The 18220-nt window shown below is 40.4% G+C and overlaps 2 protein-coding genes and 1 pseudogene across 6 annotated transcripts in view; 1 reads left to right on the top strand and 2 right to left on the bottom strand.

Moving 5' to 3' along the window:
- Nucleotides 1-15444, bottom strand: part of LOC101412072 (uncharacterized) — a 36681-nt pseudogene extending 21237 nt beyond the window's left edge.
- Nucleotides 1-18220, bottom strand: part of CMSS1 (cms1 ribosomal small subunit homolog) — a 417987-nt gene that overhangs the window by 197818 nt on the left and 201949 nt on the right. The window lies entirely within an intron of this gene.
- The window catches only part of FILIP1L (filamin A interacting protein 1 like), a 319853-nt gene that overhangs the window by 106672 nt on the left and 194961 nt on the right, over nucleotides 1-18220 (top strand). The window lies entirely within an intron of this gene.

Consider the following 18220-nt stretch of genomic DNA (forward strand, 5'->3'; position numbering starts at 1 on the left):
ACCATTTTGCCTACATAATGCTCTGGCTTCCATCAATAAAGCCCTTGTCTAATTTCAAGCACTTTGGAGGTTGGCCTTGAATTGCAATTAGAGCATTCTGGGCTAATTCTGGGCCTCTCTGGCCCTCAGCTAACCAAGTGAGGGTGGATTTTCTCCCTAACTCTCCTCTTTATTGCATAATGGATCTTTCATTGGCTTCTGACTGGATCTTCATGATTTGTCTTCTCTTACTGTACCTTCTCAGTTTTTGTGGTGGGAAACATACAAGCATAGCTTTCCAGAATTTGATTTTTTTTTAAGTTAATTTTTTATTTTTAAAAAAGCTTTATATTACATAAATGTCACATCAAAAATATAGGGGACTCCCATATATCCCACTCCCACATTTTCCCCCATTAATAATATCTTTCATTAGTGTGATATATTTGTTACAATTGATGAAAACATATTGAAACATTGTTACTAATGATGGACTACAGTTTACATTATAGTTTTCACTTTGTCCCACACAATTTTACAGGTTTTGACAAAATCTATAATGGCTTGTATCTGTCATTGCAATGTCACACAGGACAATTCTAATGTCCCCAACGTACCCCATTTTACACTTATTCTTTCTTCTCCCTCCCCTCAGAAGCTCTGGTGGCCACTGCATTTATATCAGTGATACAAGTTCTTCCTTTGCTAGAATAATCATAAATCTACTTAAGTCCATAGTTGCATCCCCTGCCCCCCCCCCTTATGACTGCTCATTCCTCACTCTTGAGAATTTTGAGGTCAGAACAAAATGGTACAACAAAACATGGCAAAAATGGGAAGCAGCTGTGGCTCAATCAGCTGGGCTCCTGTCTACCATATGGGAGGCCCTGGGTTCACATCCCAGGGCCTCCTTGTGAAGGCAGGCTCGCCCACACCCCATGGAGAGCCAAGGGACCACAAGTGCCGCTGAGTGCTGTCCGGCCCGGAAGCACTGCGGAGAGCCATCTTAGCAAGGTGACACAACAAAAAGGTAGACAAGTAAAGACACAGAAGAGTGTGCAGCGAATGTACACAGAGAGCAAACAACAAGCAAGCCACAAAGGGAGGGAATAAATAAATAAAATATATAAAATACAGACATACACAGAAGAACGCACAGTGAGTGAACACAGAAAGCAGACAGCAAACAAGCCGCAAGTGGGGAAGGGGATAATAAAAAAATAAATAAACCACAAAAAAACCAACCAAACAAACAAAAAACACAAAACATGGCAAAAACCAGTTTTATGGACATGTCACTAAGTCTACTCTAGGCCACGATCTTTTAGACAAATGAAAATTTCAGGCAATGAACTATTTTGATGTCAATGCATAAAATAATAAATCTGAGAGACTCAAATCAATGACTCTCTATGGTCATAAAGGAAAAACAGAAAAAGTAATAAAGACTTTTAGAGTAGAAAATGACAGGTGATTTTTCCTTTTCTTCCCATTTCAAACATCTGCCAATAAGCAAATAGATGCCAAGAATACAAGAAACAAAGCAAGTCAGGGAAAATTACAGGCCACAAGATGGTGTAAACCTCACACGGAAACACCAGCTAAGGTGCTAAGAAAGCCAGTAAATAATGGAAGAATTATGAAGAAGAACGTGCTCAGGTTTTGGGCAGAGAGTATGTAAAACAAGACCAACAGAATATTTTAAAAACAAGTTATTTTATCCCTCACAATGCACATTAGAAAGAGCTCAATTTTAAAAGCTTGTAGTGGTTTATCCATCAAACAGCTCAAGACAATGCATTATGGTTCTACTCATGAAGAATGCTTGCTTACTTTGGCTGACAAGCTCCAATTATTAATTTGATTATCTGATTCAAAATGGAGTCAGGAGCATTTGCTTTTAAATTAATTTCTCAACTAAAGTAGCAAATTCTAGGCATCACTATGGTAAGGACTGAGTGCTTCTCAAGTTGGAATTTTCTTGAGGGAGGAAAAGATATAAGATAAGTTGGATTCTTGTCATTCCAAAGTTGAACTTTAATAATACAAAATAAAAAGGGCAAATATATTTGTAATTATGGCTTTCCATGACATTGTAGGAAGAATTTTTTTTAAAGACGCCATTAAAGCAGAAAATTACAGATCACCTCATGAAAAGGGTAGAAGTTAGGATTCATATTTATCCATCCATGGATAGTACTGTTAATTATGGGAAAGAAGTACATAACTGTTCCGATCATGAAGAAATTTACTGATTATATAAGGAAATCATTTACATAAAGGAAATGATTCTAAGATAATAAAAGCAAAATACAAATAAGAGCCAAAGATCAGAAGTGGGCTGGAGAGAGATTAGTTTGGGCTAGCATCTGAGATTATCTTAACAGGGGCCTGGAATTGGAACCACTCTCTCTTACTGCCCTTACCCCCAGCAACTCCCCAGCCATCACACACAGTTTTATAATTTAAAACCAATGGTTTTACCAAGACATCTATAGCTAATGACTTTGTGATCTAAGATTTCAGGACTTTTTAGAAGCTACAAACCTTGTTTCTCCCTTTTTTATAAAACCTCAATTCTATTGTCTATAACCTGCTTTTCTCTTTTCTACTGTTCTTCATTCTGGCTTTAGGGTGTAAGGCCTGAAAAAGCAGAAGTGGATATAGGAATGAATGGGACAGCTGGCCTGTGGTAAAAGGACTGTGAGTTGGAAGCAGCTGGATTTTAGAAACAAGTAGAACAAAGGATTAATCTTCAAAGCCAAGGAAGGCTACTGCCTGCTTTTTTCTCTCTTTTCACCCTTTGTAATTCTTCGGACATGATAGAAATTTCACAAAACATACCTCCTTCTTCTAAATTCATACCAATTTCCTTTTCCTCATGCCCAAATATGCTTAATTTATTATTGTTGCTAATATTTTGCATGTACCTTAATTTTAATTTTTCCTTTGTGAGTTTCAAAGAGCTTATAAATTTTCATTAAAACAAATACCCCTAACCATGTTTTGTATTAATAAAACAACTTTAGAATGATGGGGGGAAGCGGACTTGGCCCAATGGTTAGGGCGTCCGTCTACCATATGGGAGGTCTGCGGTTCAAACCCCGGGCCTTCTTGATCCGTGTGGAGCTGGCCCATTTGCAGTGCTGATGCGTGCAAGGAGTGCCGTGCCACGCAGGGGTGTCCCCCACATAGGGGAGCCCCACGCGCAAGGAGTATGCCCTGTAAGGAGAGCCGCCTAGCACGAAAAAAAGTGCAGCCTGCCCAAGAATGGCACCGCACACATGGAGAGCTGACACAGCAAGATGACGCAACAAAAAAAGAAACACAGATTCCCATGCCGCTGACAACAACAGAAGCGGACGAAGAAGAGCATGCAGGAAATGGACACAGAGAACAGACAACTGGGATGGGGGGGGGGGAAGGGGAGAGAAATAAATAAATAAACAAATCTTGTTTTAAAAAAAGTAGAATGATGGGAATTCAGTTTGTTCTAGAAAGCTATACCACCCACACATTTCCTAGACTAGTGGTTCAAAAGAATCCTCAGGAGTACCTATTAACATGCATATATATTCCTGAGACTATCCCATGGGTTCAGAATTAGCAGGTCTAAGGCAGGACCCTGGAATCTACACTTTAAAATATGCACCTAAAGAGGATTCTTACACACTGGTGTTGAGAGGCCCCGCTCTGAGAGACCTTGTCCTAAACGGTGTCCCTTGGCATTCATGCAGCAACTTCCCCAAGGCAGCCTATTTCCTACTGAGTAATCAAGCAGTCTCCTGTAGTTCCCACTGAATATTGCAACAAAAATACCAAGTGAACAACCTGAGAAAAAGAAACATTATCAGCCCCACGATTTCATTTTTAACAATGCAAGGTGCTATTAACTACACAAATACAGGAAAGAAAAGGAGTTCCCTGGGCAGTAACTCCACTTTCTTAGATATGAGAAGGTTTGATATTATGAATGAAGGTTGAAGATTCACTGGATCTCTAGTTAAGTTCTGTATGCAGCATTTTGGAATTCCCTTCCCCAATCCAATGCCAACCCTGAAGAATCAACCTCAGTTTCCTAAATCACAAGCAAATTAGAATCTAACTATTTAGAAAAGTAATAACCACATGATACCCAATATCCAGTGAGTGTGAGGCTATAAAAATCTTCTCCCCAACAAATCTGTTCCTGCCTCTATTTTCTCAGTGGTCAGGTCTTCACCAGTAGCACCAGTGGGGGAATCTCAGATGAGCTCAGAAGCTAGAATTCTTGATAACATCATGTATTTCTGCTTTTGACTATCCAAATCCTGCCTTTTAGGTACTACTGCCACACAGGCATGGCACTTTAACCCCAATCTGTACCCTCTGTGCCTCTGTGCCCTTTCTTCCTGCAGTCCCTTTCTTGGTTTCATGATAGCCTGCTGGCTACTATGTTCTGAAGTTGGGAAATGTTTCTTATCTCTGTGCATCTGACTTCAGACATTATGATTGACCACAACTACTTTCTCAAAAGTTACTTGTGGGGATGTGGCTGTGGCTCAATCAGTTGGGCTCCTGACTACCATATGGGAGGCCCGGGGTTCACATCCCGGGGTCTCCTTGTGAATGCAGGCTCGCCTGCGTATTGTGGACAGCCATTGGCCTGCAAGCGCTGTGGAGTGCCACCAGGCCCACAAGCACCGCAGAGTGCCGCCAGCCTGCAAGTGCAGTGGAGAGCCGACTCAGCAAGGTGACGCAACAAAAAAGGGAGACAAGTAAAAAAAAAAAACAACACAGAAGAGCACGCAGCAAATGGACACAGAGAGCAAACAACAATCAAGCCACAAGTGGGGATATAAATGAAAATAAATACAGACACACAGAAGAACGCACAGCAAATGGACACAGAGAGCAGACAGCAAGCAAGCTGCAAGGGGCGGGGGGGGGGGGGGATTTAAAAAAAAGTTACTTGTGGCTAAAGTCAATGAAGTTTTCTTAAACCTCTATCTTTCTCCACCACTCTCATGCTAGTGACCCTGTCACACTTTCTCCATCTGTTGGTTTTCCTTCTTGGTTTCAGTGACAACCCAATTCTGTTATGTACACAATGAATAGTTGATCTGTTTGGCCTTAATCCTTCCAAACTGGCACAACACATAGTAAATGTGAGATACGTTAAGCTGGCAATACAAGCAATGTTCTCAAGTCCAAAACAGTTTCAGGTTAATCTAAACAAAAATTCTCTATCTGAATATAAGCAACACCAAATCACACAACAGGAGCTGGATTTTACTGGGGATTTAGGTTTTTTAGAGGATATGTAAGGAAAAAAATCAGGCTATGTCAAAATTATCTTATGTCAAAAATCCCCTAGAAAGGCCCCGTGCTGGAGGCCAACATATTGTCTTTCAGGAGGTACAACCAAGATGGGGTTTTTCTCTAGCATTGGCATAGATTACTATGTCTTTGGTTAATACAAGCTGGAATAGTTGGCTTGTGTTTAGGATACATTTTGTACAAAAATAGTAGAACCCTGAGCAAGGCAAGATGCTCACCCTGAGATAGTCACATGGGGACTGACATGGACTGAGAAAACAACAAATACACATTTCCTACCTCTGGTTCATTCCAGGGCATAGAACCTGAGCAGACTTGTCTGCACATGTAAATTATTATTCATTCACTTTTTATATTTTTGCTGAGCAGGTATTATTGAAATCATGCAAATTACAAAACCACCACAGAAGGTGAGTGGTTATTGTTCAATAACTACACATATATTAGTCTCTTGATTTCTAGCATCCTAAAGAAAAACAAAGAACAAAGGCAGACACTAGATCAAGTATGAAGAAGATCAACTAAAGAGAACAGGATATTTTTCTTGAAAAAACTCCTTGGATATACAAAACAAAGACATATGTCATGTAGTAGACAAACTACTATACTTGGTGTCAAGAGATCAGGGTTCCCATATCAACTCTGATACATATCTGCTAAGTGATCTTTAGTAAATCATTTACTCTTGGCCTCTAAAATATATACAAGTAGTATTGGATTCACAGGGTTACTTTAAGGTTTGAAAGAAAAAAAAAATGCATGTGAAAGCATCTACCATAGCCATCAGCACTCTGATAGTCACTTGATACAGGCTTGCTCAGTGTGAATTTGTTGAATTGAAGCTGAGAGCAAATAGCCACTTATGGGAAGAAAACTACCAGCCTAACAGTGAAGGGCACATAGTAGATGCCATATAAGTATTTACTCGACTAACTTGAGATAGACACCAAACTGATTTGACCAAATTGATATGTAAATGCAAGTTCTAACACTTTTATTTTCTCCACACGGTCATTAGTGCAAAGTCCACTTATGGCTTCATGAACATGGGCTTAAAGCAAAAGTGTTTTTAATCAGATTTGGCAAAAAAGGAGGGAAACATAGAGTGAGGTAAGTGTGAAGTTACAGTGCTGAGTAACAGGGGATGGCAGCCTCAGTACATGAGTCACACAGACATTGAACAGTATACATCTAGAGATAATCCACAGGTAAATGCCGCATGAGCCATTACGTCATTCCTCCTCTGCCCTTTCTTCATCAATCATGTCGCCTGGACCCTGATGCAACCCAGCAAGAATGTCTGATTTGCAGACAGCAGAGAGAGCCTCAGAACACACACATACTCATCAGAGAAAGCAATATGAACCCAAATTGAAGTTTCTGGCATTTCCTTTTGTTTAAATCATGCTTTAGAGGGGAAGTTTTATGGGTGGGATGTATAGCCATAGATTAAGCCATCTGGTCTGAAGGCCTGAAGGACTTGGTAACTGGTTTCATCTTGGAAAAGTCACTCCAGGTCTCTAGGCCCTGTTTCTGCATCTGTACAAATAGATGATCTTCGAGGTCCTTCCCAGCTATGCAATTTAAAATCCAGTCAACCATACTGGTTCAATGATAGGCAAGAAAACATTCAGTTGTACAAGTCAGGCACAAATCACTTTTATTTATCCTCAGCTATCTTGAACTTTTTGCCACCTACATCCTCACTCTGAATTACAAGGAGTATGTAGCTGTGTACAGATCTTATGAAAGAAAGGAACAAATGGCAGGGAGGAAATGGGCTCTAAAAATGTGAATGTTCATACATGGATTATAGGGATACTCTAGTCTAATCCGTAAAAACTTAAAAGCAAATGCTCATCGGGGATATAATATATTAACATGTATTTTCTGTAGGGGCAATGCTTTGAGCAACAAGGAATTATAAGGGATGTAAAATAAAAGGAGTGGGGCGAGGCGGCACACTGACTTCCAAATAATTTAATTTATAATTTAAAAGGGATGCTCTAATCCTAACCCTAGACCAAATCCAAGGCCCATCTGTGCACAATTGTGAGTACACACTGAAGAGTTGGTGGTTGGCACTGGTGAACCTCTGCCCTTCTATAATGTTTTCCACCTGCCATGGTACCGTCCCTTTCCAGAGCTGGCCAACAAACACTCAGACACCTGTCATTGGAATATCTGTGATGGAATCTTCTGAGAAGGGTTTTTCCAACAAAGCTTGGTATTGGGGAGGAAATGGACAAGCCCAGTGGAAACGAAAGCCAGATACATTGTAGTACTTCACTCACAGCTGATGCTATGTGGGGACCCCTATCCTGCATGCAGAGTGGCTGGTGGGGGGGAGGGGGGATTACCTCATTGCACCTGAAGCTGTATTCAACAAGGTGCCCAGCCCTTTAATTGTTCAGTGAAAGCAACATGATTTATGAGGCTTGGCAGCAAAGACGGGGCAGACAGGTTTAGATTCTGAGGATCCAACCTACTTGTATTGTGAATACCTTGGCTACACCTGCCACAAACACTCTTCCCCTTGGGAGGGGACAGAAAAAGAAATGGAGAAGATGAGACCTGTCTGACAGGAAGACGGACGTAACTAGAAGGAACACGCCTCCCCACTCCTTCCTTACCGTACCATTTACCAATTTTCTGACAGGCTTTCCTCCTATGAAAAACAGACTTGTAGAGTTCCCCTCTTTCTTCAGCTACAAATGTAAAACCCCAGGACTACCAACACATTTTCACACACTGGCCTTTATGGGCAAACTTTTTCCATGAAGGGCTGTATTAGTCAGTCAAAGGAGTCCTGATGCAAAATATTAGAAATCAGTTGGCTTTTATAATGGGTATTTATTTGGGGTAGGAGCTTACAGAAACCAGGCCATAAAGCATAAGTTACTTCCTTCACCAAGGTCTATTTTCACGTGTTGGAGCAAGATGACTGCTGACATCTGCGAGGGTTCAGGCTTCCTGGGTTCCTCCCTTCCAGGGTCTTGCTTCTCTCTGGGTTCAGGGTTCCTCTCTTCCCAGGGCTTGCTTCTTCCTAGGCTCAAGGTTCCTTTCTTCCTGGAGCTTGCTTCTCTTTCCTCTGTGAGCTTCTTTTCTGGGACTCCAGCTTAAGGTTTCAGCATCAAGCTCCAACATCAAAACTCCAACATCAAAAACCCTCAACTCCGTCCTTTGTCATGTCTTTTTTTTTTTTCCCAAAGATTTATTTTTTATTTCTCTCCCCTTCCCCCCGCCCCCACTCCAGTTGTCTGCTCTGTGTCCATTCACTGTGTGTTCTTCTGTGTCCACTTGTATTCTTGTCAGTGGCACCGGGAATCTGTGTCTCTTTTTGTTGCATCATCTTGCTCCATCAGCTCTCTGTTTGTGCGGTGCCACCCTGGGCAGTCTGCACATTTTTGCACTGGGCAGCTCTCCTTATGGGGTGCACTCCTTGTGAGAGGGCTCCCCTACGCGGGGTCACCCCTGTGTGGCATGGAACTCCTTGCGTGCATCAGCACTGTGCATGGGCCAGCTCATCACATGGGTCAGGAGGCCCTGAGTTTGAACCCTGGACCTCCCATTTGGTAGGCGGATGCTTTATCCGTTGAGCCAAATCTGCTTCCCTTTTGTCATGTCTTTTAACTGTGAGTCCCCACTCCTTGGTAGGACTCAACACCCTAATGATGTGGCCCAGTCAAAGCCCTAATCATAACTTTTTTTTTTTAAAGGGTTATTTATTTAATTTCCCCCCCTCCCCTGGCTGTCTGTTCTCTGTGTCTGTTTGCTGCGTCTTGTTTCTTTGTCCGCTTCTGTTGTTGTCAGTGACACGGGAAGTGTGGACGGTGCCATTCCTGGGCAGGCTGCACTTTCTTTCGCGCTGGGTGGCTCTCCTTACGGGGTGCACTCCTTGCTCGTGGGGCTCCCCTACGTGGGGGATACCCCTGCGTGGCAGGGCACTCCTTGTGCACTTCAGCACTGCGCATGGGCCAGCTCCACACGGGTCAAGGAGACCTGAGGTTTGAACCGTGGACCTCCCATGTGGTAGACGGATGCCCTAACCACTGGGCCCAGTCCGTTTCCCCTAATCATAACTTAATCACACTCAGGTACAGACCAGATTACAAACATAATCCAGTAACTATTTTTGGAATTTGTAATCATATCAAACTACTACAAGGGTCAAATAGTAAATAATTTAGGTTTTATGGGCTATATGATCTCTGCTGCAAGTACTCACTTCTGCAGCTACAGACAATATGTAAATGATAAGCATGTTCCAAAAAAACTTTATTTATAAAAAGAGGCATAGTGTGTTTCCAAATAGCTGAACTATGATACAGTGAGAAGGTGTGGAAAGCACTATCAAACTTATCACCAATTAAAACAATTTAAATCTAAGCTCCAATTTGGGGAGAACTAACCTCTAAAAATAACTAAGCTTCATTAATAGTAGGTACAATAAGCCGTTTTTGGGGAAAACGTGTGTTTCAAAAAAAGAGTGATTCAAAAGGAACGGAATACTTTCAAAAGTTTATCACTAGGTAACTAGGTTATATTATGAACACGTAGCTTGCACTAAATCACTAAGTTACTCTCACAGGTGTCTTGCCATTGGCAACTACAGGCTTTGATCACATATTTATATACAACATAGTTACTGAGAAACACATTTTTGAACGCGTTCACTTCTTTTTTTAACCAGCCCATATATTATTTGAGTACACAGTATAAAATGCTTCAAATGATAAACATCAAAGTGTAAACAATGATTCCCCTTGGATTGGGTGTTAGAACTTTCACTTTACCAGCAGTATTTTAAATACTTTTTAGTACTATTTCAATTTTAATTAGATGAATTACTTGTAGATAAAAAAGTATTTTGTTTTTCTTTTGTAAAGAAGTAGTAGGGATAGGGTAGGCAATCTCCTGCACTGTAATTTTATAGGTATTTTCTTGACTTGAGTGAACCATTAAAGGAATTCTGCCCCTCCCTTCTAAGTGCAGCTCTTCTTGCCCTCACCTTTCACCTGCTTTTACTTCCTCTTCTAGCTGCTCCCCTCTCTAGACTCAGCCTAAGAGCTGTCATACTGCAGTAGATCAATTAATAGATCTACAGCTGACATTCACTGAACGGACAGTTATTGGGCATCTATCATGTGCCAGGTGTTTGAGACTTAGTGATGGACCAGATAAACATGGTCTGTGCCGTGATGAAATTTCTAACCTAATAGGAGAGGCAGACAATAAACAAGAAAACAAATATATATATATATACACACAAATTATTTTCAGATTGTAGTAAATGCTTTGAAGGATAGGGCGGCATGGGAAGGCCCTGGGAGGAGAAGACATTTAAGCAGAGACCTGTAGGATAAGAAGGAGACAACAAAGGGTAAAGTCTGATGTTCTTTACTCTGGGCTAGTGTTCTCAATGCTGGTTACACATTAGCATCAACTGGGGCACTTTCAAAACATAATGATGCCTAGGCCCTATCTCAGGCCAATTAACTCTCTGGAGGTGGAGACTGGTTATTGCTTTACCTTTATTTAAAAAAAAATTTTTTTAAGCCAGGACTGAGAATCACTTGAGACACCTTTGTATCAGCATGAACATAGGTCTTCACAGAGTAGAGAATCAGGCTATGTATGACACTGAACTATAAAGTTTCAGAATGGGGTGTGTGTGTTTAATCTAGCAAGATTAACTGGATGCATTTTTCAGTGATATGATGAAGCCCTACATCCCACACCACTGAGCAAGAGACCACAGAAATACCCAGATCCTTTAATTGGAACCTTTTGCCTAAGCCTCTGGCAAGCTGTAAAGTAAATGAACCATCAAGTGGCAGACTTCTTTGATGTGTTTAGCAAAGGCTGACTGAAAATGCTAGGCTCTGAACTCCTCCCTAAAGGCTAACAGACTTGTTAAACCGCAAGGAGGAGTTCCCAAGGCAGGGATTTCGCCTATACAGTCTAAGGATATAAATACTCACATATTCAAACAATCCCACTCACCCATTTCCAAATAAAGTTGATAACAGGTGACAAAGAAAGCAAGGATCACTGGAATTTGTTGATAATCTTCTAAATAATTTACGCAGTTGTTGCCATTGCCTCTCAGCTGTCCACCCTATCCATTCAATATACATGTATTGCATACCTATTCTGTATTTGCTACTATGGGAAGGGGATATACATGTCTCCCACTTCAGGTGGAGAGAAACACTAGTAATAACCATAAGAGAGGGTACTATGAGCTATAAGACAGTACTCATCTTCCCCTCCCCACCCCCCCGCTATCTCTGTACCTTGCACTCTCTTCTATTTATCACATTTTAATTTTCTTAAATAATGTCTTTTCAGCTAGAATCAAGGACTGTCTTACTCTGGATCCTCAATACCAAATACAGTTCATAGTATAAAGGAGGCACTCAACATTGGTTTGTAAATTGAATTGAGTAAGAGATGTACATGTGAGAGGTATAGGTACATAAGGAAGAAGTGATTGTGGGAGTCAGGGAAGGTATCACAGAGGACTGATACAAAAGCTGAGTCTTGGAGGATTATATTAGTCAGCCAAAGGGGTGGTGATGCAAAATACAAGAAATTGGTTGGTTTTTATAAAAGGTATTTATTTGGTGTAGGAGCTTACAGATACCAGGCCATAAAGCATAAGTTACTTCCCTCACCAAAGTCTATTTGGAACAAAATAGCTGCCAGCGTCTGTGAGGGTTCAGGCTTCCTGGGTTTCTATGTTCCTGGGGCTTGCTACTTCCAGGCCTCAGGGTTCCTCTCTTCCTGGGGCCTGGCTTCTCTTTCCTCTGTGTGCTCACTTCCTGGGGCTCCAGCTTAAGTCTTTAGCATCAAACTCCAACATTGAAAGCCCAACATTAAAAGCTCTCAACTCTGTCCTTCGCCATGCCTTTTATCTGTGAGTCCCCACCCCTAATCATAACTCAAACATGCCCAGGTACAGATCAGATTACAAGCATAATCCAATATTTCTTTTTGGAATTCAATTATATCAAACTGTTACAAGCATGAACAAAAGATCTTGCTGTAGAGATTTCCTCTGGGTGTGTGTCTGGACTTTGTCCCAAAGGCAATGGAGAGCTTATGAAAGTTTCTAAGCAGGGGGAGGAGTGGGAAAAGCAGCAGGGAAGATGGTGTAATAGAATCAGATTTGAATTTAAGAACTTTCTCTCTAGAAGCATTGTTGAAAGTGAATGTGTGGTGGAGAAGGAGTAAACCTTGGGGCAGGGAGGACAGAGAGACTGACTATGATAGTGCAGATGCAGGCAAAGATGGATTCAGAGGTCTTCAGGATGCTGCTTTAACTGGCAGAATGTGGCTAGCTGGACTTTGTGGCCTATGTTCAGTGTATCCACCTTACTTTTGATTTCACGTATATTTCTTATGCTTCTTTCTTCTTTGCCTAGATCTCTTCATTATCCATTGTGAAAGAAATAATTCTGCCCTGTCCCAATATATATATTTGCATGCTAATAAATATGTATGTATACATATATTTTGAAGTACTGAAACTGGGGATTGAACCTAGGACCTCATATATGGGAAGCTGGCACTCAACCACTGAGCCACATTGGCTCTCCTGAGTTGATTTTTTCATTTGTTTGCCTGTTTGTTTGTTTTTTTGTTTTTAGGAGGCAACCAAGGATGGAACCAGGGACCTTTCATGTGGGAAGCAGGTGCTCAACTGCTTGAGCCACATCTGCTCCCCACAAATATTCTGTGAAACAAAATGGCAAACATACATATCAATCGATTAGATACGGTGGGTATGGAAGAGAGAAGTTTTGTGTTTCCAAAATTGTTAACAGGAGAATGGCATCATTAGTCAAAGCACAGATAGTGCAGGACAGGGATGGTTTGGGAGAAGATAAGGAGTTCTGAATTCCATTTCGGTACCAAGAAGCGCCCACCAGAAATTAGCTGGAAATAATGGTGGGAGCTCAGATAATCTGAGACACAGGTTTGGGAACTGACATATAAATGTCATTGCTGAAGCTGCTGGTGTGCTGTTAAAATAGCTCACAGAAAAAAAATTCTGATTTGTAACATAAGCCAGTTTCCATGGTGTAAACACTCCTTAACAACATCATGGTCATCAAACAAAGAGTTGAGAAGAAGGGCATTATTGGTTCTCAGAAGTTGGCTCTAAACGACAACTGGCTCTAAAGCAAAAGATATAAGGACAAAAGGAAGAGCAAACAAGCTGAGAATAAAATGCTGAGGAGTAGGGTCATTTAACAGATGGGCAGAAAATGAGTCAATAAAGGGGGCTTAAGAATGAACAGTCATAGGAGAAGGGGGACACCAGAAGCAAAAGAAATTACATAAACAAGGAAATAATTTCAAGATGGATAGAGTGATCTATTGTGTTAAATGTTGTTAAAAGGTGAAGGAAGATAAATGAGTGTAGAAAAGAGTCTACTGGGTGTGGCAAATGTAGATGCTGAAGGTGACCTCTGTATTGGCAGTGAGGCGGTGGGGGCCTAAGTGTGGGTTGAGGATTGAACAGGAGGTGGATAGGAAGTGGACCTGTTAGAGAAGGGTAGAGCAGATACAGGGAAGTAGCAGGAGGGGAAGAGGTGGAAGGAGTTGGAAGGAGGTTGAGGAAGTTTCTGCCTGAGGCCCCACCTTCCCCACCCCCGCCATGTCTACATTAAAGAATAAAGGTTTATTTCAAGAACTGGATTTTTAAAACTATAACATCAGCTGTGAAATTTGGTATAACCATTCTTCCCTGGAGCTCCATATGTTGAAAGTTCTTCCTTCCAGAGGAAGAAAAATTAGTTTTTAAAAAACTCCACTCATTAAGAAGCCAAATGTTTTGTTTATTTAGTACATCAGGAAATGGGATGGGATGAGAGGCTGAAAATACTAAAAAATCATTAAAGGCATTTAATTTAGAAATTACATAAGTAGAGGAAAGCAAAATACATCCAATACAGACTACACTAGTCTTTCTTTGATGACACAAAATATACTTATAGAACTCTAACATCATCATAGCTTTAAATTATTATGCAGTATTTTGGGGGAAGCTTTTGGTTATTCTATTGTCTCCTTGATTCAATTCTATGTAAAGAGAATTTACTAAAAGGGCATTTTTGATCAAAAGGTAATCTGATTCAATGTGTTTAGGAGAAAACCTTGAGATTTTAGAACAGAGATAAAAAATAATAAAAACTGGGGTTTCTTAAATTAACTTGTATTAAAATACTAGAGTAGAAAGAATACTAATTACAAAATGACACACTGTCAATGTTATTGATATTGACCAAAATATTAGAGAAGAGAAGCCCTATGCTATTTATACTTTCAGACTGAAATGGAAAAAAAAAGGTGGTTTGAATAAAATTGAAAATTATCACTGATAATATATAAAGTGGGTCTATATAATATTAATTCTTCGAAATGAAGTACATAGCTGATAAATAACAAAGTATTTTATTTCTAGGCACTCCACCGCATTTTAAGAAAAGTTACTTTATGGGATGAGTCTTTGACATTTCTCTTAGAGCCTTTCACCTTTCTATGATGGAGGGTAAAAGCCAACTTCAACGCGTCATCACCATTTTGTTGTGAAAAGCAAGAGAAGGTGACCCAGAGAAAACCACAGATTCCAGTGTAAGGTGTTCTCCAGTGAAAGGGAACAAGGCTGAAGTTGCTCAACTGTATAAAAGACTGGTACATCAGACCGCTCTTACATGTATTCCTGAATTTCTCTTTGAGGTCCAAAAATATGTCATCCTTTCCCTGGAGAATACTCATACCTGCATAAAAGGCGGTGACACTACCTGGTGCACAGCACCTTGGCCAGGACGCTGCAGCCTGGCTGCGCACACTCCAGCAAGCGCAGACACACTGGTTGAAGTTGACGTGGAAAGCCAGTCTCAGTGGCCACGCACCGTGACTGGCGTCGGTCTGCCCGGCCGTGGCCGCTGCTGCAGTGCGTTGCTGGCCTTCTGAGAAGGGCACAGCATGGAGCAGCATAGTCGTTGGCCACGGGTAGAGCCTACCACCAGCCCGAATTGCCCGCGTGCCATGGGCGCCCGCCAGCTGGCAAGTGAGCCCCAGTGCAGCAGCTCCACGCAGGGCATGCCCACTAGCCAGTGTGCGAGCCACCATACCATGCTTATCCTTTGTTACATGATAAAGTCTTTAAGATTTTTTTCAGGTTGAAGAGAATAAGGTGGTAGAAAGAAAAGGGGATGCCTAAGATACAAAGGAGAGTGAGGACCTAACTGGAGGTGCTTTTCCTATAGGAAACCAGTAGTTATGGAATTAAGAGAGCAGGGATTACAGATAACAGAGAAGAACCACTCTTTCTCTGGAAAACGCAACATGATACCAAGTGATTATTAGGAAGCCTAACAAGGTTTATTTCACTCAACATGATGTCTTCGAGGTTATTCGTGTTGTTGCATGTATCAGAACTTCAATAAATTTTTTGGCTGAACAATATTCCATTTATGTATATCACATTTTGATTATCCATTCATCTATTGGTGGACACTTGGAACGCTTCCATATTTGAGCAATTAAGAATAACGCCATTATGACCACTGATGTGCAAATATCTGTTCAAGTCCCTGATTTTAATTCTTTTGGGTATATACCTAGAAGTGGGGTTGCTGGGTCATGTGATAATTCTATACTTTCTGAGGAACCACAAACTGTCTTCTACAGCAGCTGTATTGTTTTATATTCCCACCAACAAAGGATGAATGTTCCTACTTCTCCACATCCTCTCTAACACTTGTAATTTTCCATTTCTTGAATAGTAGCCATTCTAGTGGGTGTGAAATAGTATCTTTTTGTGGTTTTGTTCTGCATTTCCCTAATGTCTAATGATGTTAAGCACCTTTCCAATGTGCTTCTTTGGAGAAATGTTTATTCAAGTCTTTTGCCTATTTTATATTTGGGTTGTCTTTTTGCTGAGTTGTAAGATTTTAAAATATATTCTGAATACTAAATCCTTATCAGATATATGATTTCCAAATATTTTCTCCCATTGTGTAGGTTGTTATTTTACTTTAATGATGAAGTCCTCTGAGGCACAAAAGTTTTCAATTTTGATGAATTACCATTTATCTATTTTTTTCTTTTGTTGCTTATGCTTTTGGTATAAAATCTAAGACTCTATTGCCTAATATAAGGTCCTGAAGATGCTTTCCTACATTTTCTTCTAGGAGTTTTACTGGTTTTTTAAAAATCTTATATTTAGTTTTCTGATGCATTTTGAGTTAATTTTTGGATATAGTGTGAGTTAAGGGTTCATTGTCATTCTTTTGCATATGGATGTCCAATATTCCCAATACATTTGTTGAAGAGATTCTCTTTCCCAATTGAAAAGACTTGTAAAAAATCAATTGGCCATAGATAAATGAGGTTTATTTCTGAACTCTCAGTTTGATTCCAATGTTCTATATGTCTGTCCTTGTGCTAGTATCATGCTGTTTTGATAACTGTAGCTTTGTAAAATAAGTTTTAAAATTGAGAAGTGTTTGTTTTCCATCTTTGCTCTTCTTTTCCAAGATGGCTATGGCTATTTGGGACATGTCTTAGTTTTCTTGGCTGCTCAAACAAACACCATGCAATGGGTTGGCTTAAACAATGAGACTTCATTGCTCACAGTTTTGAGGCTAGGAAAAAGCCCAAATCAAGGAGTCATCAAAGCGATGCTTTCTTCTTGAAGACTGGCATTCTGGGGCTGGCTGCCCATGAAAATATACATGGTCTCTCCCTTCTGTTCTATATTCCTTTGATTTTGCATTGTCTGCTCCCTCTGTGGCTTTCTCTCTCTCTGAATTTCATTTTGCTTATAAATGAATCCATTAATAGGATTAAGACCCATCCTGATTGAATTGAGCCACATCTTAACTAAGTAACTGCATCAAAAGATCCTACTTACCATGGGTTCATACCCACAGGAATGGTTTAAATTTAAGAACATATTTTTCTAGGGTAAACAGCTCCACACCTCCACAGGACCCCTTCCATACCCTTCCACATAAATTTGATGGCTGGCAACCTGAAAGACTGAACCAGGAAGATCATCTCAAGCTTGCCTTCCCAGAATTTGCCCTGCAGGCAGATGCAGCTTGCAGACAGCTAAAGAAATGTGAGAAACAAGTCAAAGCAGTCTGCTTTAAAGTATTACCGGCTTTAAGTCATATAATGGGACACCCTAAAGGGGAATACAGTCTATTTCATAAGGAGTAAAGGGGGCATTTAAATTCCTGCAAGCAAGGGATTTCCTTAGGCTATAAGCAAGTGAAAGCACAGTACAAGACATAAGTTCAGAAATGATGGAGAGGCTCCTGTACTTCTCATTTGCCTTGGACTGATCTTGATGAGAGGATAAACTTTAAAAGGGAGCACCAGTCTATGTAGAGCAAATTTGCAAAGACTGTGAAAAGTGTTTCTTCCATTGGTTTGTCTTTTTTTTGTTAACTTCTGGCACTCAAGGAAATCTCTGTCATATCACTAGCTGGATTAAATAGAACAGAAAGCTCAGGGACTAATTCCCAGAATTAACACTTGAAAATATTAAAATGTACAGTGTGGAACAAAATATTATAAGATAAACAAAGAAAGAGGAAATGTTCATCCATCCAAAAGAACAACTAATCCAGAAACCATCAATGAAGAAAACCAGATTTTGGACATGCCGGAGAAAGACTTAAATGAAATGATACTCAATATGCTCAAGGTGATAAAGGAAAATGCAGAAAAGGAGCAAAAGGATATCAGGGAAACAATGAAGGAATGATATGAGAATTTATAGAAAAAGAAGTTTTAAAAAGGAACCAAACAGAAATACTGGAATTTAAAACAAGTGAAATGAAAAATTCCCTAAAGGGTTTCAACAGCAACCTGAAGTTGGCAGGAGAAAGAATCG

This window comes from Dasypus novemcinctus, chromosome 4 (genome assembly GCF_030445035.2).
Source record: "Dasypus novemcinctus isolate mDasNov1 chromosome 4, mDasNov1.1.hap2, whole genome shotgun sequence".
NCBI lineage: Eukaryota > Metazoa > Chordata > Mammalia > Cingulata > Dasypodidae > Dasypus > Dasypus novemcinctus.